We start from the raw sequence: 25,761 nt of genomic DNA, 5'->3' as shown, positions 1-25,761 counted from the left end.
ATTTTCTTTGCAGGGAAAGGTTTGCCCTGAGCAAATATCTGTTGCCAATCTTCCTCTTTTTTTCTTTTATCCCTCCCCAAAGCTCCAGTGCATGGTTGTATATCCTACTTGTAAGTAGTTCCAGTTCTTCTATGTGAGCTGCGGTTTTGTGACTGGGAAGCAAACCCAGGTCCCCGTGGCAGTGAGCGCTGAACTTTAACCACTAGGCCATCAGGGCTGGCTCCAGATCTTTATTTTTAATTCCTCTGGTGACTGTAATGTGCAGCCAAGCTTGAGAAGCACTGCTTCACAGCAAGGCAACTTGCAGCTGACAGTAAATGATCCCCTCTTACTCCTTTGCATCAGGTCTTCATCTTCCCTCGTCTGGACTGACACAGTAACCTCTTAGTTGGTCTCCTAAAGGCAGTTTGGAAATTCCGCCCCAGAGTCTAAGAGCTTGGGAGTTGGGAATCTGTAGATTTAGGGGCATCCTTGTTGATGTGACAGCCACAGAAAGGGATTTAGTTCACCAAAGGAGAGTGACATGTCGAGGAAGGAGAGAGGAAGAGGCACCAGCGCAGACAATGGGGCAGTGGCCAGAGGCAGGAGAGACTTGGACAGCAGAGCGTCTCAGAGGCAAGGGAAGGGCTGTTTCAGGGGGCAGGGGGCAAGTGTCTTGAACGCTGTAGAGTTTAAGGCTGATAAACTGACACACACTGCCTGGATTCAGTGACTGTGAGGTCATCAATGACCTCGTGAGACAAGTTTCAGCCAAGCGATTGGGATGGAAACCTGGGCTCTAAAGAATAAGTGGTAGTGGGGAAGCTGGGACAGTGAATGGAGACTAATTTTTTGGTAAATATGTCAAGGAAAGGAATGTACACGAGGATGCTGGCCTGAGAAAGTAGCAAAGCCAGGAAGAGGTTTGTTGGACCAGAAGAGAGTCAAGTAAGCTGTGGACAGAGGAGATGTCTGCAGAGAAAGACAGTCTGAAGATTCAAGGGGGAAGCTGAGGCAGGACGATTGATGGGAAGGGAATAATTCAAGGATGCAGGATGAGGAAAAGACAAAGAAGTTTCATAGCAGCTGGGGAGCGGGAGGGTTGAAGCTCATATGGAGTGGCCCCACTCTTTCTAGTTAATCAAGTAGAAGGACAGCTGTCTACTAAGAGTAAAGATGGGATGTGAAGAAAGCAAAGAGACTGGGGAAAAGCACTCTTGCAAACATGGTAGGGAATTAGCTGGAGAGGAATAAAAAGAATTATAGTAAAGCTGTAGTAGTTAAAACAGAGTGGTACAGGCACATGAATAGACAAGCAATAAAAGAGAATACGGAGTCCATAAATAGATGCAAACACACATGGAATTTTAATATGTTATCAAGACAGCACTTCAAATCAAAGGGAAAAGATGGATTCTTCAATAAATGGTATTGGGACAACCAAGAAGCATCGGGAAAAATTAACCTGGATCCCTATCTCACACCCTATACCAAGACAAGGCCCAAATAAATTTTAAATTTTTAAGATAAAACAAAAATATATGAACTATTAAAAAAAAACACATGAACTATAAAAGCAGTCTTGGGGCTGGCCCGGTGGCGCAGTGGTTAAGTTTGCACGTTCTGCTTTGGCGGCTTGGGGTTTGCCAGTTCGGATCCCGAGTGCGGACATGGCACCGCTTGGCATGCCATACTGCGGTAGGTGTCCCTTGTAATAAAGTAGAGGAAGATGGGCAGGGATGTTAGCTCAGGGCCAGTCTTCCTCAGCAAAAAGAGGAGGATTGGTGGCAGATGTTAGCTCAGGGCTAATTGTCCGCAAAAAGAAAAACAAAACAAAACAAAACAAAAGCAGTCTTGAGGTGGGAAGAAGCTAAGCATGGCACTAAACTCATAAAAACTTTATGGGTGAAAGGTTAGTAAGTTTGATTACATAAAAATATAAACTTTCTATATGGTAAAAAACCATCATAAGAGAAAAAACAGATAATAAACTGGGAAAAATATTTGCAACTCTCATCCAAGCACTAATTTCCCTAAAATATTTCCAACAAATTAATTAAGTAAAAGACTAGCAATCTAATAGAAAAATGGGTCCAGGATATAAAAAATGTTTACAGGAAAGGTATACATATCTGGCTCTTAAACATATGAAAAGATGCTCAACATCATTCATAAAAGAAATGCAAATTAAAACAATGAAGTACACTTTATACAATCAGATTAAAACAAATGCTAGCACATTTTTGCTAAGCATGTGGGGAAATAATCTCACACATTGTTGGAAAGGTGGAAACGGAAATTGGCACAACCTCTAAAGAGGGTAATTTGGCTACGACTATCTAAATTACAGGTGCACACTCCCTTTGACCCAGAAACACCACTTCTAGGTTGTACCCTACAGCTATACTTCCACTTAAGCAAAATGACAGAAAGTATTAGTACAAGGTTATTCATTACAGTATTATTGGACTAGGAAGAGGTGGGGAACTAGCTAAACATCCATTAATAGGGGACTTATTAAATAAATTATGATATGGACACATGGAATTCTTCGCAGCCACCAACAAGAATGACGACGTTTATGGACTGATATGGAAGTATCTTTAAGATATAATGAAGAGAGCAATTTGCAGAATGAAGTGAAGAGAGCTAGACCCCTAACAATTAAAGGCAACACAGAATGGTGGACTGGACCCTGGAACAGAAAGAGGACAGGGTGGAAAAACTGGTAAGTTCCAAATAAAGTCTGCTTAGTTTAGTTAACAGTATTGTACCAGTGTTAATTTCTTAGTTTTGTCAAGTGTGTGACATTTAAGATGCTGACATTAGGGAAGCTGGATGAAGGATATATGGGAACTCTGTATGATCTTTGCAATATTTCCGTAACCCTAGACTTTTCTCAAAATAGAGTTAAAAAAAAAAGCTTAAAAGAATCTGGCTTTCTGACCTCTATTGAAAACTGTGCAGACCTGGCCACTGGACGCCTGCACAACTCCGGCACCCACCTCAAGACGCAAGCAGCGGCCGCCCCTCTACCTGGACATGCGCTCGCCACTGGCACCATCTCCACTACTTCCTGCTGTCACTCCCTAGGCGGCTTCACTCCTTACACTGCGTGAGTTGTCCCCCTCCAGGAATCTGAGATTGATTAGCATCAATTCCTGATCATCCCTGGGCATTAAACCTGGGAATCAGTGGAGCCAGAGCAAAGGAAATGCTCAGAGGTGCAGTTCCCCCCCTGTGGCTCTGACTACAAGCACGGCCTGGGGCAGTCACCCCCAGTTGTCTACCCAACTCCATTCTCCCTTCTTTCTTACTGAGCCCCAGATTCCTTTGGATCAGAGACCTGCCTAGCTAAACACTCAATTTTCCAAGCTCTCTTGCAGCTACAGTGTTCATGTGACACAATTCTGGCCAACAATATGTAAACAGAAATCTACTGGGAAGGCCTTCTGAAAAGACCCTTAACTCTTTCCTGATAAAAGAGACAAGTTTTTACCCTTTCCTACTTCCTGCCTGAATATAGGGTGCCTGGAGATGTAACAGCTACCTTCTGAGCATGAGAGGACAAGTTAAGAGCGTGGGGCACCAAGTCAGAAGGAGCCTGGTCGCTGCGGCTCCCATTGCAGAACTGCTGAACCAGCCCTGGAATGCCCATCTCCAGACTATTTATTAGGTGAAAAATTAAATGCCTGTTTTACACGGCATTGTTTGCCAGATTTCACCTGCATGCAGCTGAACACAATCCTAAGTGAAATAGCAAGATATAAGGACACTTAGCTAAAGAGGAGAATGGGACTGTGGGGAGGGGGTTGGTGACAACACTGGAAAAAGGATCACCAAGAGCAGTTTGTGACTGCTGTGTGTGGCATGTATTAAACACTCCAAAAAATGAGCTGTTATCCAAACAACAAGGACCAGAGACACTGATTCTTCATGCTCCAGGACTGAAAAGTCTGGAGGTGAGGGAGGGAGGGGCAGGTGGGGGGTTAACCAGGCCCATGGCTGAAGGGGCTACAGGAGGCTTCTGAGGACTAGCATCAAGAGGATGGGCAGCATAGTCACGAGAGAGTCATGCCAGTACTGTGACTTCTAAGAGCCCTGAGCAGAGCGGTGGCACTGACCTCAGCAGGAAGTGGGATGAGGCTGATGAGAACAAACTGTTGGTGGATTTGTGCAGCTTGGGTGTCAGTGGACACAGGGGAAATGCACACCAGTCTGTGGTGATTAGAGCTGGGGAGAGGGACATGAGGATTTAGGGTCCCCATTAGCAGGGAGAAACAGAGGAAGAAAACTCTAACACTGCCTTGTATAGACACTTGATAAAATATTTTATCACACATTCCTTCATACCCTCTGACCCTTTGAGTGACCCTGGGGAGACGGGACAGAGCTTACTGTCAGGACTGAATCCTGGAGGGAGGGGTAGGAGCTGACTGAGCTCCTACTATGCATCAGACACCTGCTGGGCACAGCACCCAGGCTCTGCACAATCCTCACGAGCCCCCATAAGGCAAGCCTAGTGAGCTCTCCTGAGCAGAAGAGGCAAGTGACAAAAAGCCTAGGCTTGCGGAGCCTGACATGGTGTCTCTCGGAAAACACGCATGAGGATGAAGCAGAAGACCACAGGGTTTCAGATATCCTGGGGTCCAAGCCTGGCCAGGCCCCTGAAGGCCACCCTACACACCCAACACCCCTGAGCCTCAGCTCCCACTTCCACAATACCAGCTGGGAGGTTATTTCACCACGACCAAGGGAACTGTTCTCAGTATCTGGGGGTGCAAGTGGTTGCCTCTTGAAATCAGACGCGGTTCTGGGCTCTGGCTAGAATTTTGGATATGGGACAGGGTCCCTGGATTCCAGACGGTGTTCCTCCCCAGCCTGGAGCTGTCTCTTCTGACTGTGACCTCTTAAGGACACCAGCTAAAGGGAGAGGGGAGCTGCAGTTGGCTTGTTGTAAACCCCACACACATCTCTTGTGCTGTTTCATATTTAGATGGAACCGCTGTGCTGTGGCCCATCCCTGCATTTTGCCAGAAGCCATCCATTTTCACACAGTCTCGACTGTTCCATTTACAGCTGAGGTCTGCCCATCTACCCAGGAGCCAAGGCTGCCCCCATGCCACCACGGTTCTCAGCTTGCTCAGCCAGGAGCTACCGTGACCCCCAAGGCCCTCCCCATGCACTGGGCCCAGGCACACAGGCTGGATCTCCACAGCAGCTGCCCGCCTGCCCCCCAGTCTCCCTGCAGCGAACCCTAGCCTCCTCCTGCCTGCTTCAGCCCCGGCACTCAAACAGCGCACCCTGGCTCTCGGCTAACTTTTATGTGGTTCAGGCGCCCTGGATTTGCTACTCCTATCCCCAGCACTGTGCCAGAACCAAAAACCCTCTGACTGTGTCCTACCTTCGTCCCACTTAAGAGGGTGGTGCTGTCCTCAGAGAGGACAAGGGTCCTGCAGCCAGAACGAGGGGGGCTGCTCTGCTGCCCTTGGACAAAAAATGGAGTCTCTAGCAAGAGAATTTCTTACAAAACAAATGCCTGGACGACTCTGATTCTGGCGTGCACACACGTGTGTGCTGCCTGCATATGCACAGACACAAGCCTGCCGTGCAAGCAGCCCCAGTATTCCCATTCCAATACCTACTCTCTTGCCCCAAGAAGTGACTGGGAGCTAAGGTAGGGGGAGGGGCACGACTCCATCCATTTCCCCTTGGGCAGGTAAATTTCATGGGCAGAGGGGTAGCCAGGAGCTTAATCCAAATGACCTAGAGCTCGAGAGGCCTGGTCTGCTGCCAGCAGGCAAGCCCCCTGGCAGCTTTCCACCAAGTCGAGCCATCCTCAGGAGATGGAGCTCCCCTGATGCCCACAGCAGGCTGTCTGCTCTGAGTGGGGCCAGGCAGTGTGCTGGGGCTCAGCCACCTGTGGCGCAGCCTGAAAGGCCTCTCCCTGCACCAGAATCCAAGGCGGGCACAGCTCCAAGCGTCGGGCTCCCCACCTCCATCACAATGGTACCAGCTTCCATTCTCTGAGGGCTTACTACACACTAGGCTCTATGTATAATGACACACCTAATCCTCACAACAACCCTAAGAATCAGGTACTATTATTAGCCCCATTTAACTGATGAGGAAACTGCAGCACAGAGAGGGAGAGTAACTAGTTTAAGGCCACACAGTAACTAGAGCAGCAGGATTTGAGTTCAGGCAGGTGAGCTCAAGTCTTAATCACTACGTTGTGTGCCTCGCATGTGGTGCTGGGTAAGACTGGACCAGAAGCTAGTATGTCCCTGCACTGTTGGATCTGGAAGCTGCTCTTAGCCTCAGTCTGGAGCCATCACCCCTGAGTCCTTTGTCTAGCTGCCAGTCTCCAACAGTTCCTGTCAAGAACACCCTGGTCAAAGCCCTTCTGGATACTCCCTGCCAGAAAATGACCACTGCGGGCTAAAGACAGCCACAGGTTCTGGTCCCTGGCTCCTTTTCCAGCCCCATCCCACTCGCCCTATGTTCCAGCATCACCCCTTGAACATGGAGCAGGTTCCCAGCACCTGGCACAGTGCCTGGCACTTAGCGGCTGCTCAACATACACTTGTTGGATGAATAAAGAGACCAGGCACATTAAGCGTAGTCAGGCTGTTTTCAGTTATAACATTTGCCACTGTACCAGTTTTCCTGTGTTACTGCCCTGGAGATGCAATACTCCATAGAAGTTAATTCCACAGGCTTTTGTGTCAGGCCTGGGTTCAAACCCTGCTTCTGCCTCTCCCTCTCTCTGATTAGGGGAAGACTAAGAGTTCCCCTCAGAATTTCTCAGCCCTAAGATTGGGACTCTCCCACACAACCCAAGCAGTCATTGTGAGGATTAAACAACCACACAGCAACTGCTTACCAGCGTTGGGCATACAGTAAACGTCCAACAAACAGGGACATGGCTGCTGCTATTCTCACTACTGTTCACTAGTCTTAGGGGATTACATGGCGCACGAGGGTCAGAAGCCTCCAGATAAAGGGCAGACGTTGCCCCAAGTCCCCGACAAGTGCTTTCAGGATCAGCAGTGAGGGAGGCCCTGGGAGGATGGGCTGGGCTGATTCTCTTCCAAGCTTTCCAATCAATCATTAATCAGGGTGCTGGCTCAGTGCCCTGGCTTTCCAGACCAGCAACTCCACGGTGTTCTCTGCTCCCCATTTGCCAATCCAGGTCACCCCACTCTCCTCAGGGCACAGGAGAGGCCTGTGTGGCCGCCTTGCTGAAATGGATTCACTCCAGCAGGTCACCAGAAGCCAACCCAAGGACTAGCCTGGAGGCTGGTTTTGTTCAAAGGGTGCTGGAACCAAAGAAAAGACAGCCAGGATAGTGGGATACTGCCCCCTAACCCAAGCAGTCATGGCGAGGAAAATAACCACACAGCAGCTGCCTGTGGTGCTGGATATATATATAGCAGGCGTCCAGCAAACAGGGACTGTGGCTGCTGCTGCAATCACCACTGTTGGCTGGTCTCAGGGGATTACATGGAGCTCCCCACATTCGATAATTCTTCCAGCTCCACCAAGAGACGGCCCCTAAACCCCGTGGAGTGGAGCTACACTAAAATAAAAGGACAAGCCGGCCTCAGGGAGCTACTGAGAATGTGTCGGGGGAAGCGATCTGAGTGGGAAAGAGGGCTCCTCACCCGGGATCAGCAAGAGGCCCCGAATATGCCCGGCCGCCTGGAGCAGGGGAGAGGCCCAGCCATTGACTCTCCCCGCCGTTTGCCTCCGACTGGAGCCACTGAACACTGAGCAGATACTAAAACCTAGTTTTCACAAACAACAGAATCTCAATGATGTCAAAACATGTACATAATGCATAGAAATAAACCGGAAAGACATGGCCCAAAATGTTAATGGTTCTTTTCTCCCTTGGGTAGAGTCATAGGTGATTCTTATTTTCTTAATTACATTCTTCTGTGCTCTCCAAATTCTTTACAACAAGCATGGGATACTTTTATGATGGGGCGAAAAGGGAGAAACATTTTCAAAATGTTTTGGACACAGCAAATTGAATAATATACTGAGAGATACTGATGAGCTATAAGAAAGGCCTGCCCAGGTGCTAGAAGAGATCCAGATCTCTCCTACTGAAAGCTGCGAGGGAGCTGAGGACCAGCACCGCTCAGAGACGGCTTCTGAGGCACGGGTGGCTGTGCCCGGGGGCAGAGGGCTGCACCAGGGGACCTCTCCAGACCGCTTCTCATCTGAGGAACTCAGGTGCTATGGCTCTGAAGCCATCAATGTACCGCCACTCTTTTTCTGGTCCCTGCCAGCTGCTGCCAGCTGCTTTCATTCACTCCTTCAACCAATGTTTGTTAAGAACGCAGCATCACGCGCCAGGCTGTGTTAGTCAAGAAACCAATACCAACCCGTAGCTGTGCATGGTGACCAGGGCTCTGAAGGACAAACACCTAGCGCAGTGGGGCACACTCAGAGCACACTGGCCTAGCGTGTGCAGTCGGGGAGGTGTTCCTGAGGTTGCAGCCTCTCGCTGACAGGCAGGCTCGTAGGTCACAGGACAATGGGGGAAGGGTGATGTGAAAAGGTCCCAAGAGGGAGGGGGACAGCATGGACCCTCTGAGAGTGGAAAGAAGGCCGTGTAGCTGGAGTGCTGAGAGGGCAGGGAGGCGGGTCCAGCTGAGGCTGGAGATCACACGGGGCCTCAGGGGCGAGTTGAGGATGTGAGTGTTTATCCAAAGAGCAGCAGAGAGCCTGCGAGGGTTATGAAGAGGACAGGCAGGATCAGAGCTGCATTTAAAGAAGAATTCCTCCAGCTGCTGTGGAGGACAGATGTAGATGATTCCAGCAGGGCTCTGAGAGGCCAGGGAGACAGCAAACCCAGCTCAGGCATCGGCAGGAGGGAGAAGGCCACCTCCCAGAGCCCCGGAAGGCTGGGTCTGGAAAGCAGCTGCCCGTTCTGTTCCTGGAAAGATTCAGGCTGAAGAGGCGAGGCATGAGGTGGAGTTGAGTGCTTCTCCCACAGCCCCACCCGTGCCCTCAGTGAGTAAAACGTCACATCAGAGGATCTCCAAAGCCCATTCCTGCTCTGACTTCCCCTGGCTCAAGCCTCTCAGCACTGTTCTGGTCTGAGGGACTCCCAGCTACAACACACACACATATCTGGGGAACAGGTGTGGCACCTGGCACTGCTTGGCAGGAGGCCAACTGATAGGCACAGCCACATTCCTGGGCCTGATGACTCCATCCAAGCCCCCTCAGCTTCTGACACACAGCTCTCATGACCAGCACACCAACCTGTGGACCAGTGGCCCTGCTCTACAAGCTACGTGGCTCCAGGGCACGGACTAGACACCACTCCTCATACCCTCTTCTTTTTAAACAACACTAAGACTAGAGCATCAGCCAGTCCTTTAAACTTCAGGAAGCACCTCCATGTATATAAGCTCCTCTAACAGGCCCAGTGACAGGAGCGCAGACAGAACTAACTGTGTTGAGCACCTAAAATGGATTATTTTATTTTAACACTATAATAACCCTCTGTGGGGAGCTCTAACTCCTGCAGGCCCTATGCACAAATGGGGTGAGGGGACAGAGGCTGGTGGCAATGAAAGGGGCTGTGCACTGAGCGGGTGGCCAGGCCGAGTGAGGGAAAATGAAACTCTGACTGGCCCAGGAGAAATGGGACTTGCAGGTGGAGGAGGGAAGGCAGAAATGGGGGTCAGAAGGGCTGAGTGACTTCCGAACCTCCCCAAGGGGAGAGCAGACAGCAGAACCCTACAGCTAAGCGAGATCAGTCAGCTCTCCAGGAGAAACTATGGCTCCCAAGTTCGAGCTTCACCTCAAAGTGTTCACATCCTCTGACCCTGAATTCCCCTCACAGTAAAAATGTACTGGGTTGTTCAATGCAGTATTATTTATAATAATGAAATCAATTGTTATAACAATGAAAAATATTTATAATAATGAAAAATAGCAGAAATGACTGAATGCCCAGTAATAAAGGAATGGTTAAACAAATTAGGGCACCCCCAGAAAATGGAGTATTATCCAGCCACTAAACTCAGGTTTTCATAGAATAGTTAATAGCTTGTGAAGTGAAAAACAGCAGAATACAAAACATAGCATCATTCCCATAAAAATGGGTATAGACAAAAATGAGAAGGAAGCTTCCTTGTATGAATAAGGTGGTGGGTTATTGTTTTTATGTCACTGTACTTTTTAAACCCTCTGTACTGTGCATGTATTATCTTCATCTCACTTGGCCCATCAGATCACGTGATACCTTACTGGCTCTTTCCTCCTCAACACCTTTTCTTCACTTGGCTCCCAGTTTTCCTCTGATCTCACTTCCTGCTCCTTATCAATCTCCTCTGCTGGTCCCAGTCAGCAATTTCCTTCTCAGTCTCTAAAAGGTCTCTTTCATTTTCCATCTGCACTCCCTCCCTGCATGATCTTATGCTGGCTCGTGGCTTTTGATACCTTCAATATACTGATGACTCCAATATTTATTTCAGGCCCAGCTTCTCTGACATCTCCACAAGGATGTCCAATGGTATCACAAGCCTACCAACCAAAACCGAGCCCTTGACCTTCCCTCTAAGGTCTTTCCTATCTCAGTAAATAGCAACTCCAACCTTCTAGTTGGCCAGACCAAAATGGTGGAGTCAGCGAATCCGTGGGCTCTGCCTTTAATACATACCCAGAATCTAATCACTTCTCACCTCTTCCACTGCTACGACCCTGCCCAAGCCAATATCATCTCCTGCCTGGATTACTGTAACAGCCCCCTAACTGGCTTCTCTGCTTCTGGATCCATCCCACTACTGTCCACACAGCAGTCAGTGATCCTTTTAAGTCAGATTCTGTCCTTCCCTTGATCAAATCCCTTCAGGAGCTTCCTGCCCAGACTCACACTGGCCTGCAAGGCCTTCTGGAACTGGAGCCCCTCCTACTACCCCCCTCCTGGTACACTGTGCGCGAGGCACACAGCCTCCTTGCTGGTCCTGAACACAGCAAGCATATCTTGCTTCAGGGCCTTTGCAGCTGTTCCCTCCAGCTGAAAATGTTCTTCCCTCAGGTATCTATCTACATGGCTTGTTGCCTCATCTCCTCAGGGCTTGCTCAAACGTGACAGTTCACCTGACAACTCTATTTAAAACCACCCCAGCCCACCCTCGGGTATTCCATTTCCCTTCTCTGCTTCATTTTTTCCAGAGCTATCTGGAGTTGTATGTATGTATGTGTGTGTGTGTATGTATACATATATACACACACATACATATATGTGTATTTTTTTTCTCATTTGTTAACTGCTTGTCTCTCCTCAAAAGAATATAAATCCCACAAGGCAGAGATTTTCGTCTATTTGATTCACACTGATCCTTAAGTCTTAGAGGAGTGATTGGCAGATAGAAATTGCTCAATAAATATCAACAATTGTTCGTTTATTTAACAAATAACTTGAAAAAAGATTTATGTTCGTGGCCCAGCCTGAAGCAGCCCATACAGATCACTGGTGCCCGGGCTTCAGTTTTCCAGGGGCATCCAGCCCTGCTCTCCAGACCATTCCAGTCACAGGAGGAGCTCATTAGGATTACAATAAATTGGTAGAAATGCAGTGGAGGGGAAAACATGCAGTCCAGAGATGGCTGGCTGAGGGGCCCAGCTGTGGTCCAGGCCGGCTCTTTGGCTAACCCACCAGGTGACCTTAGAGGAGGTGGTTCGTTTCTCCGAGCTTCATTTTCCCTATTGGGAGGGAGTGTTGGGTGCTTCTATTCCCCTTTTGACTTTAACATCCTCTCACCCAGCAGAATCCAAGAGCAGTACTCAATGTAAAGGGGACCTCGGTCATTCCCAGGCCTCAGGTATCTCAGGATAGGGGGTGGGGAGGTGGTGACAAATGCTCAGGTACCTTTAAAGTGTTTACACTCCAGTCAGGCAGGAAGATAAGACCAGTCCCTGCAATACCAGACGGAAGGCTGTACACAAACAGGGAAGGGGAGGAGGGTGGCTGAGTGCTGAGGAGGAGGAAATGGCCTCTGCTGGACGCCTCAGGGAAGGTTCACGGCCAAGGCGAGCTGGGTCATCCAGAAACGATCTTAAAAGTAAAATACACTCATTAGAGAAAACACTGAAAAGAGTTCAGAGAAGAAAATACAATCGAGGAATGGGCAGATGAATTTCTTACACAGACTGAGGGCAGGGTGTTCTGGGGAGGGGAAACGCAGGGTGCCAGGCCCAGGAGAGGGAGGTGGAGACAGACGCGAACCAGATTCCTGCACCCCTCCAATGCTAAAAAGTTTTCCGTATCCTCATGAGTGGACCCTGCCTCCAACTAACTTTCACGCCTAGTCCTGTCCTGCCTGGCCACTGGCCACCAAGTCTCCTGGCCTGTACCTTCTTTCTCCTCAAAGTCATCGTCTCCAGGCGAAACCTCTCAGTCACTCCGGCACTTGTCACTGACAGTTTCCCGACCCCTCCTCTTCCTTAGTTTATCACACCCTCTTGATGTGTGGCTCCTGTACTCCAACATCCAAGATGAAGCTGAACTGCTGGAATGGCGATACTTTAAATGTGAGGAGCACATCTTCTATCTTTTCTCCTAAGTCAACGAGGGGCCAAAGCATCATGAGACACTTTCCTCTAGGTGCCATCTGTTTATTAACCTTTGGACAAGGCAATTCAATAGATTACAGTGACTGCCCAGGCCCTGCTGAAATCCAGACCCCCGGCATCCTCCTCTCCATCTGGAGGGGAGAAGATAGTGGGATACAGTGGAGAGAGCATTAGCGATGCATGACAAGTATATCCCAGCTCTGTCATTACTATGCTGTGTATCTCTGGGCAACCTTCGAACCTCTCGGTGCCTGAGCTTTCCCATTTCTGAGATGGGACTAATATCCGCATGTCTTCCCAAATGGAGACCGTAAGACCCGATGACATACTAAATGTGAAAAACATCTGTATTATACAATTAATACGCCAAAATGTTAAAGATGGATATCTCTTAGGGTAATTTTTATTCCTTCTGTTATTGTTTATCTGACTTTTCTAAATTTTCTATAATGAACATGTGCTGTATTTAGTAAGAAAAACAAAAAAAAGTTTTAAAAGCATAATACAAACATGAGCCATCATTACTTTAGGGAGTAGCAAGATGAAGCAGAAAAGGCTGAAGAAGTCTAGCTCAAGATGTGACATTCTGGCACAGCCACGTCATGGAATTCTCTGTCGACCCTCAAGAGCAGCAGGGGGCACAGACATGGGGCGGAAACAGCAGGGCCAGAACTGCACATCTGCCTCAGGCCCCTTTTGTTTAAGACAACAACACAGCGCTGACATATACTTGCCCAGCAACAAACAATTGTGAAGGGAAACAGTGTGGAATGGGAGGGAGGGGAGGAGGAGAGTGACAGGGGAGATGAAAAGCTTTTACATGTTGGTAGTTGTATGTGTTTTTAAAACTAGCATCAATGCCTTTTGCAGTGAAGCTGAGGAGAAGAGCTAGGAGTCTCCTTCAAAACCGCCTGCTTTCTCCCGAATGGAAACCTCTGCATCGCACTTGAGTGAAACCAGCTCAAGAACTGAAGGCGAATGTTGACACCAGAGGAAGCAAAGCTCTCTTGGTGTTGGATCCCAAAGACTTAAGTACTCGCTTTCTGTTCTCCCTTTCCTTTTCAGGTGGTTGCTTTCTAAGGTCCCAGATAAGGGCCTAGCTAACAAATATTTGAGAAGCATGAAGTCCTCAAAAGAGGAAAAGGAGAACCAGAGGTGAGGGAGTGAAAGGACAACTAAAACAGGAGTATTTAAATCTCAGGAAGCCCAGAACAGACTTTTTAAACCTCAAAGCACCGTGGAGAGTCAGAAAGTTGGCCCAAGCCCTCACCTTCCACTTCTCCCCTCGTTCTGAAGGTGGCTTCTGGATTTTACACCTGCATGACAGCCTGCAAGAGTGCTCAGTGGGAAAGCTGGTCAAAACCCTGCAATCTCACTCCTCAGGCCGCAGAGCCAGGAGGATGGGTGCGCCGGGAGAAGGTCAGGACAGGAGTGACTCAGCGCTGACACTTGGGGGATTCATTCAGAAAGCAGAAGGCCTCGCACGGCAGGTCACACCAGGCTCCTCATATGGATCCAGCCCCATCCAGCAGGAGGGAGACGGGGCTCCCTTGAGAGAAGCCAGTAAAGCACGGCCACTGCTCCCTGAGTGTTCAACCAGTGAAGACGTGGAGTCTGTCTGTAAACACTGCTCTCTCGCTGGCCTTCTCTCTCCCCAGGAACACCCTCTGCCCTGCCTACACGGCTGCCAGAGCCCTGGGGGTCTCGCCAAGATGCAAGACCTGAGGAGGCCATGAACCAAGGGCAGAAAAACTCTCCAGAATTCCCATCAGGGCCCACACAGCACAGCTTACTCCTTGTCAGGCCACTCTGGCCCTGGCCCTGCATTCAGCCCTCTCACTGGAGGCCTGTGCGGATCAACAGGGCAGGGAGAAGCGGCTGGAACTTGGGAAGGCTGACTCTCCTGGACTCCTACATCTACAGCAACAGGATGACACGGCCTTGACAAGCCACATCCTGACTGAGCCAGAGCCACTGTTTTCCCCACAACTGCTCTGGGGAAGGGTACCAGGGTAGCATGAGGAACAGACACCACTCACTAAGTACTCAGGTGCTGCTTGCCTTGGGGAGAACTGCTAACTGGGAAGATGACAGGTGGGCTGGTGGGCTGCCAGAGCAGAAAGCTGGCAAGAGCAGTCCTGGCGTACTCCAGAGTCGCTGCCATAGCCCCCTTTCTGGCTGTGTCCTCGAAAACCTCCACCCAAACCTCAGGGCAACTAGAGCAGCAGGCAGTGTCTCCCTCCCCACCCACAGCAACCTGCTTGGCAAGGCTCTGCACACTTTTCCCCATTAGTACTTCCTGTCTCCCTCCTCCCCCAGGAACCCAGGAGGCTGAGGCAGTACCTTCCTCCACCCATCTGGGTTGCCCTTGAGATTCATGGGCCAATTTGGGGATCCTGGGCACTGACCCTAAGGCGGGCCAAGGCCAGGTACTTGATGCTTGCATTTCCCTGTCTGGGCCAGCGGGGGCTGGAACGGGACCAGCAGCTCACTCAGCTTTGTAACACACGCAGGAAAGCATTTATTCCAAAGGTCTTGGAAAAGCATCCAAGCCCACCTACCAGCTTGCCTGAGGTGCCCAGGCCTTCCAGCAGGACAGCCTGCCACGTGCAAGAGAGGAACCTGGCACGAGAGAGGCACTTCCCTCTCACTTCAGATCCCACAAGGGTTATGTTCTGCTTTGTTCTGAGCACTAGTACCTAGCACTGGGTGCCACCATAATGACGAGCAGCCGCTTCAGAGGCGGCAGCTTGGCACAAGGCCAAGGGCAGGGCTTTGGCCCAAACAGAAGTGGGTTTGAATCCTAGCTCTGCTGCCCACTAGCCGAGTGGCCCTGGGCAAACTGCTTCGCCTCTCTGAGCGTCAATTTCCTTATACGTACAATCGCTCAGCCCAGAGAGACCACGGGGAGAGACAGTTGTAGAGCTTGGTCCCAAATCCCGGTCTCCTGCTCCCAGGGCTTTCTAAACCACACCAAGATGTTTCCCAATAGCAGCTGCAACTGACAGAAACAGTCTCTTTTCAAAATGGCTGTCAGTTACTCCCAAAAGTCAGCGAAAAGGTCCTTCCAAAGTCCCCTGCCTTAAAACAAAAGTAGCCTTCACAGACACCGACTGAACCAGGGGACTAAAGCTATCAGCATCACCTGTGCTGGGTGCAGCGGGCACCTCAGGCCTCCTGAAGGGAAGCAGCAGGTAGCACTCATCACTTATGCGGGTTCCCACCAAAGTGTGAACCCGAATCTAATCACGAGGAAACAATCCAACAAACATGGAATGTGCACAGTCTATGACACAATGCCCAGCAAATGTAACAAACTGTTAGCATTTGGTGAATCTTAGTGAGGGAAACAGAGAAGTTCACTGTATTTTGTTTCAATTTTCTGTAGCTTTGACCTTTTAATTAAACTAAAAACAGAGAGGAAAAGAGTTGTCCTGCCTTCAGCTCACCCCACGGCTCTGAGTCAAAGAAGACTCAGTTGGATCATGTTCGATTCTCTCTCCAGTCTCCAGAATATGAAATTCCAAGCTTGCCTGCTTGCCATTCAAGGCTTGACCCAATAGGGATCTCACAGAGTTTTTTAAGTTCATCTTCCACAAAACTCTACAACCTGAACCATCTTTGTCAAAGTTATTTACACACTGCTTCCAAATAGCCTTTGGATGGAAAGTGATTTGTTCAGCCACCAACTTGGAGCACCCTCCATGGGTCAGGCACTAAGCTAGGTCCCAAAGATGCTATGCTGGACGAGACACAGTGGCTGCCCTGTGGAACCTACCTGCTGCCAGGAAACCCTACAACACTTGGCTTTCCTCATGTCCTGCCTTGTGACATCTCTTGATTAATGTTTCCATGCAAAACTTCCTTTCCAACATTTCTTGAGAAATTTATCTGTTTTGCTGAATCCCAAAGTATGAGAAACATCAATTGAGAAATTGAGAAGATAGAAAAATATAATAATACTGGTGATAATTAAAGCTTAACAATCAACCCAGAGATGTTACTGGTTCTAAGAAATCCACTGACTTCAAGTGCAAAGCAAGAGCAAGAAACTAACATGCAGAGTTGAAAGTCAAGGCTGCTATCTCTGGGAACCAGGTCAGGAACATGGAGGAGAGAAGTGGTCACAATCTAACCAAGTCTTGTTTGTAGCTGTTGCCATGTAATAAGTGTGTGTTCAGGGCCCCGTATGCAGCTAATGGTAAATCATTCTTGCAAATATGTATGAATACATTTGTATTCATAGTATCCACAAATCCTACAAGTAGTATTCTAAGAAATAAGTTTGGAAACAAAATATGTCCTTATACTGGCAATGTTGACATGTAATTCTGTGCAGTGCTGTTAACTTTGTTAGGAGACCCATGTGTTAGGTTATTCAAATACTACTCAATAATATTCCCTGGCATTTTCTAGCATTTGATTATTTGCTACAGGAGAAACAGAAAGAAAAGACATGAGTATTATGCAATTTGAAGACACAAAATCAGAAACTGATCTAAAATCTGAATGGGTAAAAACAGCATTGATTACTAAAAGCAAAGGCAAAACCAAACTTGGGCCAAGCAGGCAAAGTTTTTCACTACTAAAAAAGGAAATGAGTTTATATGAAATAACACGTGCCTTGTGCTCAACTTGAAGATATTTTTGGACACACGCTTAACAATTCAACCAACATCAATGCAAAATGAAAGAAATTTTTCTACGTCTGACATATTTGTTATGAAACAAAGATCAAGATTATCAGAAAGGGCTATTAATGCTTTGCACATTTTAAAATTTCATTTCAGACCTACACAAATATGACCAATCATTTTTTGATGAAAGTGAATGGCAATTCAATAAAGAGAACTCAACAAATGAAGATGAAATAATTGAAACAACTCAAATGCAAAAATAAAAAAGAATTTTGACCTATGCTTTATACCTTACATAAAAATTAACTAAAAACAAATCACAAATCTAAACAGAAAATAAGAAACTATAAACTTATAGGAGAAAATCTTTGTGACCTTCAGTTAGGCAGAGTTCTTAGATATGACATCAAAAGCACGATTCAGGGCCAGCCCCAGTGTCCTAGTGGTTGAGTTCACTGCACTCCCCTTTAGTGGCCAGGGTTCCATTCCGATGCAAGGACCTACACCACTCTGTTAGTGGCTACACTGTGTGGGCGATCTACATACTAAACAATAGAGGAAGACTGGGATAGATGTTAGCTCAGGGCGAATCTTCCTCAGCAAAAAAAAAAAAAAAAAAAAAAAAACACGGAAAGAAAGAAAAGAAGAGAAAAAAAGCACGATTCATTAAAAACAAATCAATAAACTAAACATCAAAATCAAGGACTTCTGCTCCTCAAAGACACCATTAAGAGAATGAAAAGACAAGCCACTGACTGGGAGAAAATATCTGCAAGTCAGGCATCTGACAAAGGACTTCTATCTAAAATATTTAAAGAACTCCCAAACCTCAGCAATAAGAAAAAAACATCCTAATTAAGAAGGGGCAAAAGATTTGTACAGATACTTCACCAAAGAAAATACACAGATGACAAATAAGCACATAAGAAAGATGCTCAACATCCTTAGTCATTAGGGAAAAAAAAATTAAAACCACGAGATACCACTACATACCTATTAGAACAGCCAAAACAAAACAAAAACTGACAATACCAAGTGCTGACAGGGTTGTGGAGAAACTGGAACTCTCATACACTGCTGGAAGGGACGCAAAATAGCACAGCTGCTTTGGCAAACAGTGTGGCAGTTCAACACATCCTTACTACAGATGCAGCAATCCCACTCCTAGGTATTTACCTAAGTGAAATGAAAACCTATGTTCAAACCAGCATATGAATGTTATTCAAAATTGCTCAAAACTGGAAACAACCTAAACGTCCCTCAACTGGAGAACGAATAAACAAATTGTGGTACATCCTGACAATGGAATACTACTCAAAAACAAAGAGGAACAAACTACTGATACATGTAACAACATGGATAAATTTCAATACATCATGCTCAGTGAAAGACTCAAAAGGCGACACAGTGTATGATTCCATTTATATGACACTCCGGAAAAGGCAAAACTATAGGAACAGAGAACAGATCGGGGTCAATGATATGGAGAGGTCTGACTACTAAGGAGGAGCACAAAAGAATGTCATTATTTTTAAGGGGGGATGGCACAGTTCTTTATCTAGATTATGGCAATGGTTAATGACAATGAATCTGCCAAAACTCATAGAAATGCATACCAAAGAGGGTGAATTTTAGTGTCTGAAAATTTAAAAATAAAATTTTAAAATTTCACTTTAAGAATAACTTTAACATATTAAATATTTGGGGTATTATCCTTAAATCATTAAATGATTTGTACTTGGCATTCATGTTATATTAATGTTCTCTTCCTTTAACATTTTCTATTATCAAATATCTATATTAGGGGCTGGCCCCGTGGCCGAGTGGTTAAGTTCGCGTGCTCCGCTGCAGGCGGCCCAGTGTTTTGTTGGTTCGAATCCTGGGCACGAACATGGCACTGCTCATCAAACCACGCTGAGGCAGCATCCCACATGCCACAACTAGAAGGACCCACAACGAAGAATACACAACTATGTACCGGGGAGCTTTGGGGAGAAAAAGGAAAAAAATAAAATCTTTAAAAAAAAAAATCTACATTAGGTAGAGATCTTTTTAATATGTTAATAAAATATATATAATCTTGTCACAATATATTGTTCCTAAAAATAATAATAAATCATGCATTTATTATATCTTTTTTTTTCCTCTTACAGAAAAACCTCTGAAATTTTTATCACAGAAAAATAATTCATAGTTTATTAGGTCTCTCATTCTTATTTAAAAACTGATAAACAAAGTGTTATGAAAGCTATAGGATAATTTATGATTTGGGGAATTCCCAGGAAATTCTATTCCTGGTTTCTGAATCCTGAAAGTTAATAACTGTCAGGAATTTGGAAGCACCAGACTTCTGACACTTTCCCAGGCAGCATTTCAATGACCCCCACGGCAACCTTCCACCCACCTCCAGCCAGAGCTCCATGTAATTAAAACATCATTTATGGGATTGGTTTGGGCACTGACTATGTACAAAAGCACTGACTTAGACACCCACAGGGGGTGATGCCATAAGAAGTAAGGCAGAGACTGCCCTTGAAGAGAGCGAGTGTACAAAGAGCTGGTGATGGAGGCCACATAAGAGGTGCACACTTCAGAGGAAGAAATATTTTCAACTCAGGAGAAGCAGGGTTGATTTTGGAATAGGTGTTATGGCCCTTCTTTCAGCCGGGCCAGAAGGTTGGGAAAGGTACTCCCAGGGAAGGCTAAGGTGGCTGAGAACACAGAGCCCATCTGGGAATGGCGACCTGTCCCTTGGGCTGGGGCATCCAGTTCTCTGAAGGACAGATAAGGGGCTGGGACGTGGCCAGCCTTGACCTCCTAGTTACTAAGGGTGGACTTGATTCTGAGGCAAGGGGGAGGGCAGAATCAGACAGGTGCTTTGGTTCCAGTGCCCACAAGAGCAGAGAGAGGAAGAGAGATCCCCTAGAGGGCTTCTGAAACAACGCAGTGAGAGAAGGTGAGGGTCTGGAATCTCATCTCATCCCTTCAAAACTCTACACTCTGTTCACCCGAACTTTCCAGCACGCCAGGCTCTCCTGCCTCTGGGCCTTAGCATAGGCTGTTCCTTCCACCAAGGCACCTCATCCCCTTCTTAACCTGACGCCTCCTCACCCTTCAAATCTCAGCTTATATACCACTTCCTCAAGCCTCCTGCAACGTCCTCCTAAAGTCCCTGTGCTTCCCCAAGCACAGCCCTTTCCATACTTTCTTACTATTGCATTTTACTTATCTATTTATTCTGGGGATGTGCTATTTATTTATTTGCTTGCTTGCTTTATAACAGGGGTATAACATACCCACGGTTAGAGTACTCAGTCTGCATTAATCTTAAGTATGTAGCTCCACAAAGTCTTACATATATATACTACCACAAAATCATCACCCAGCTAAAGACAGAAAACACTTCCAGTACCCCAAAAGGTTCTTCACACCCCTCCCAGTGGACCCCCCAATAAGAAGTAACCACTATTCTGGCCTTCATCACCATCAATTAGTTTTGCCAGTGTGCATCCAGCATCTCCTGGCTAGAGTCTGAGAGCCCATGGAGGGCAGGCACTGAGTCGTTCTGCTGCTCTCTGGATCCCAAAGGTGCTGGGCACAGAGCAGGCATTTAAACATCTGTGACTGAATGATGGGACCAGGCTGGTGGCGGAAGGAAGAGTGTGCCGGGGCCCCGAACTTCTGCCACATGTTTGCATCTCCGTGCCTCTGCCCATGCTGCCATCCTGCCTGAAATGTCCTCCCTTTTGTCTCATTCCTAACCCCTCCTCAATCTTTTTTAAAGATTTGGTTCCAGTTCCACCCCTTTTGGGGAAGTTCTCTCCTTCTGCCCCCCACGACACCTGCTGCCCCTGCATTCCCCCCGCAGACGCTGCTTCGCGTGCTCTTTCTAGCAGACGTGTGCCCCTCTAGGTCCCAGTCCCCAAACCACCTGAGCCTCTCTGAGGAGCAGCCTGCTTTATGCTGCGTTAAGCGAGCGCCGGCCTCGCCCGCCTCCTCGCTGCCCAGACACCCTGGGCCACAGGGAGCTCCCTCTGGCTCCTCTTCCTCGCGGCCGTGAGGGTCTCAAAACAGTGGTGAAGATGTTTTACAAGCCACAGCTCACTTGACAAATCTAAGGCATTTTCATGTGAATGTTCACTGGAAAATCATTGGTTAGACTATACAAATATCATATGTACAAAAAAGGTTTAAAGAAAGAATTTGGTGGAGCTATACGCACTGATGCAGAAAGACTTCCAAGATACACTCAAGAGAAAAAGAGACAGGTGTTAAAACAATTCAGCGTGCTCCCCACTGCCACAGGGGAGATGAGCAGAAAGAGGAAGAACACACAGCGTCCACACGAGTGTGCGCATGGGAAGATTCTGGAAGAATACACAGGAAATTGATTGCCCTCACCTTCACCCTGGGGGGTGGGGTGGAGGTCCTGGGTCCAATCTTTCGCTGTCATCTAACTTTTTCATGTCTACATGTTATTTTTATATTAACAAACATTTTAACATAAAAATAAGCTAAAATGACTAGACTTCATCCTAAGGGTAAACTGAGGGCAGCCTGTTGAAACCTGGGCTCAGGCCCCAGAGACCAGGCAGATATTGCAACAGACCCAGAGGCAGAAATTCAGCACAAGTCAAAGCAGGAGAGATGAAAACAACCTCTGAGCTCACCCAGAGGAACCCCTGGGGCCTCACAAGGAGGAAGAAATGAGGCAATTCCACCTTTCATTTGGCGGCCAAAGGTTAGGAACTGAGAGCCTAGAGCCAAAGGGGGAGCAAGGGGTCTGGGGCCGCTTGTAGATCGAGGCTGCCCACCCTGCATGTGGCCCAAACTGATCTGGGTCTGGGAGAGGCCTGGCTTCCCCATCTCCTGACAAATATGCAAACCCAAGGTTGGGAGAAAGCAGGACGACAGGGTCTCCAGGGGCTGTTGGTCCTCCCAGCTCCAAGAGCTTCACACAGCACAAGGCAAGGTTTCCTGGGCCAGAAACGGCCACATGCCGGGGTAGGGGGAGAAACACCACAGCAACCTTTCTGCAAGGGCTTGCCTTCTCTGTCTCTCATCTCAGGGCTGCCCATTCTGAAGCCTCACCCCTGACCCTGAGGAGTTACAGGACCTTCAGGGTCAACCAACAAACTCCAGCTGCCAGGTGAGGTGGGGCTGGGTTCCATTATCACCCTCCTGGTTTATGTTTGGATGAACTCTTGGTTGGGGTCTCAATCTTGAGGTCAGACTCCTTGAAGCTATCCCCTAATCCCTCAGTGTCCCCCCAAGATCCAAACTGTCCAAGTACCGCTCACTCGAGTGCCAAATACCTCCCTGACTGTCCTCAACGCTTCCCCTCTGAACTACTGCAGCAGTCTCAAGTTTGCTGCCACCATGTGCCTCTTTCCTCTCCCACCACCTCCACCCGCTCCTCCTCCATGCAACTTGTACCAGTCAATGGGACACCCATCCGCCAGTCACACAGGCTGAGACGCCATTATCAGGTCCTCCCTTACTAGTGACTTTTCAACCATCCTTTGTCCCCTTTCCTTGACTTCGCTGCTGTCCTAGCTCAGGCCCTGCCCACCCCTCACCTGGCCCTGCCTCTCAACACTCCGTTGCTCCAGTGCAGCCTCCCGACTCCTGCTGGTGACACTGCTAAGCCCAGACATTAGGTGTCACATCCATGCCTACAAATCTGCAGCTCTCTGTGCTTAAAGAATAAAATCCAATTCCTTAATGTGGCATCCAACGCCTCCCACACTCTGGCCTCAATCTATCGGTCCAACCACAGTGGGGAGGGGCAGTAATAACAATAACTGATATGTACCAGGTGTTTCCCACGTGCCTCTTAATCCCTATAACCACCAGGATTACAATTTGACAGATAAGGAAATCAAAGACAGGAGGTTTAAGTAGCTTGCCCAGGGTCACAGTCCAAACTCAGAAGGAGTAGACTGGGTCAGAACTAACAATCTTTTAACCCTTCAGTCTTCCCTGAAAGATTAAATCCTTAAGGGCTGGGATATACCTTCTAAAAAAAATCTATGGGGGCCGGCCCCGTGGCCGAGTGGTTAAATTCGTGCACTCTGCTTCGGCGGCCCAGGGTTTCCCCAGTTCGGATCTGGGTGGGGACATGGTGCCACTCGTCAGGCCGCGCTGAGGTGGTATCCCACATGACACAACCAGAAGGAAAAAAAAAAAAAAGAAGATTGGCAACAGTTGTTAGCTTAGGTGCCAATCTTAAAAAAGAAAAATCTTTGCAGCAAGCTTCCCACTGCCTCCCTGACTTCCAAAAGAGAACTGAGCGAGGGGTGGAGGACAGGAGAGGGGGTTAGGTGTTAATTGAGATCAAAATCAAAGATACTGCAGGTCACATAAATTATTCCTAAAATTCCCTTTGAGTTCCAAGAAGGAATATCAATGTTTAATGGGACAGAAATTTTATAGTAAGTAGAAGCTGTATTTTTTACGTATGATTATGGCATCCCGAGATTCTTGATTAATTAGTGTGGATAAAACATTCCTACCTATTTGACGGGACCTGGAGAAGGATTTTACTACTGTAAAGGTTTCATTTTACGACAAGCTGCCAGGGACAGCCCAGTGTAGCTGACGCCAGGTGCCTGGTCAGGAACATCCCTCCCAAAGACGACCCTGCTCCCACAGCAAAGTCTCTTGGCAGCGCCATGGCATGTCCAGGAACGGGATGTACTCCTGCCACTAGCCTCTAACTGCCTATGGACCTGAGAGTTGGCTCTTCAAACACGTGGCTCCCATCCCAGAGGCTCTCCTAAGCTGCCAACTGTTCCCACTACCTCAAGTTCTAGGGGCTATGACTGGAGTCAGAATGACAGGGCAAAAACCACTCCAACAACAACGACAATGACGACAAAAGGGAGAGAGCAGAGGAGAGGGCACAGAGGAACTCAACAGCAGAGAAGAACCCTGGCAGGTGTGCGGGGTGGGCTTCCTCATGCCTTCCTCCCCTCTTCCTCTGCCATCCTCACTCTGTACTCTACTTGTTTACTTATCTATGTCTCCTCTCTGGAATGGGGACTCCTTGACTGGTCCTAATAACTAGCAGACAGTAGGTGCTAAACGAATGCTGAATGAATGGTGGCAGCCCTTGCAAACTGTGCAGCATCTACTCTCCCCTTCTCCCTTAGTTACAAAATCCCAATATTATTTTAGGGGCAATGTTTCTGGCTAAAAAACTTCTCAGTCTCCCTTGCAGCTATAGGAGACCAATAATGGGAAGCGGAAGTTATTGGGTGGGACTTCCAGGAAAGCTCCTTAAGGGGGAGACAAACAGCTAAGCATATGTCCTTTTTGTCATCCTCTACTTCTTCCTAGAAACCTGACACAATGACTGGGACTCCAGCAGCCACATTAGATAACATGGCACAACTCTTGGGTTGGAAGCCATGCACTAAGAATGACAGAACAGAGAGACCAGCCCTAGACTGTCTCCCGAGATTTCTTTTATTTATTTATTTATTTATTTTTCACTTTTATTTATTTATTTATTTTTGAGGAAGATTAGTCCTGAGCTAACTACTGCCAATCCTCCTCTTTTTGCTGAGGAAGACTGGCCCTGAGCTGACATCCATACCCATCTTCCTCTACTTTATACGTGGGATGCCTACCACAGCATGGCTTTTGCCAAGCAGTGCCATGTCTGTACCCGGGATCCGAACCGGCGAACCCCAGGCCACCAAGAACTGGAACCTAACCACTCCGCCACTGGGCCGGCCCCAGATTTCTTTTAAAAACCTAACAGAGGGGCCAGCCTGGAGGCGAAGTAGTTAAGTTCACATGTTCTGCTTCAGTAGCCCGGGGTTTGCCAGTCTGGATCCCAGGTGCAGACCTACACACCGCTTGTCTAAGCCATGCTGTGGCAGGTATCCTACGTATAAAGTAGAGTAAGATGGGCACGGATGTTAGCTCAGGGCAAGTCTTCCTCAGCAAAAAGGGGAGGATGGGCAGCAAATGTTAGCTCAGGGCTAATCTTCCTCAAAAAATAAATTAATTAAATAAATAAATAAAATAAAAACCTAACAGGGAACAAAATTCTACTGTTTTTTTTTTTTAATTTTTTTTTTCTTCTTTATCTCCCCAAACCCCTCCTGTACACAGTTGTATATCTTAGTTGCAGGTCCTTCTAGTTGTGGGATGTGGGATGCCACCTCAACGTGCCCTGATGAGCGGTGCCATGTCCGTGCCCAGGATCCAAACCCTGGGCCACTGCAGCGGAGCGCGTGAACTTAACCACTCAGCCACGGAGCCGGCCCTGAAATTCTACTGGTTTAAGCCACTATTTCTGGTCTCTGCTTACTGGCTGCCAAGTGTAATTCTTAACTGATTCATAAATAAGCCAATTAAACTTAGTTTTCTCAAATTACTCATCACCGATTTGCAGTTCAAAGGCCAGTCACTACCTCTAACCTCTGGTCTTTGTCATATAATGATAATTTGCCACTAATTAGGGACATCAGGAAGACAGAGTGATGGAAGCAATACAAGGAAGAGGTAGTACACAGTGAAGAAGTGAAGG

General features: G+C 47.6%; 1 protein-coding gene across 2 annotated transcripts in view; it reads right to left on the bottom strand.

Annotated features, from left to right (window-relative positions):
* PPARD (peroxisome proliferator activated receptor delta) overlaps window positions 1-25,761 on the bottom strand; it is a 73,279-nt gene that overhangs the window by 18,124 nt on the left and 29,394 nt on the right. Inside the window, exon 3 of one of the 2 annotated variants that reach the window (XM_070585958.1) lies at window positions 11,879-12,064. The exons of the other annotated variant lie outside the window; for it this stretch is intronic. The gene's annotated coding sequence lies outside the window, so the exon portion shown is untranslated. The remainder of the gene's footprint in view (window positions 1-11,878; window positions 12,065-25,761) is intronic. 2 annotated transcript variants of the gene reach the window in all.

Source organism: Equus przewalskii, chromosome 19 (genome assembly GCF_037783145.1).
Source record: "Equus przewalskii isolate Varuska chromosome 19, EquPr2, whole genome shotgun sequence".
NCBI lineage: Eukaryota > Metazoa > Chordata > Mammalia > Perissodactyla > Equidae > Equus > Equus przewalskii.
This window is presented reverse-complemented; position numbering and strand designations above follow the sequence as displayed.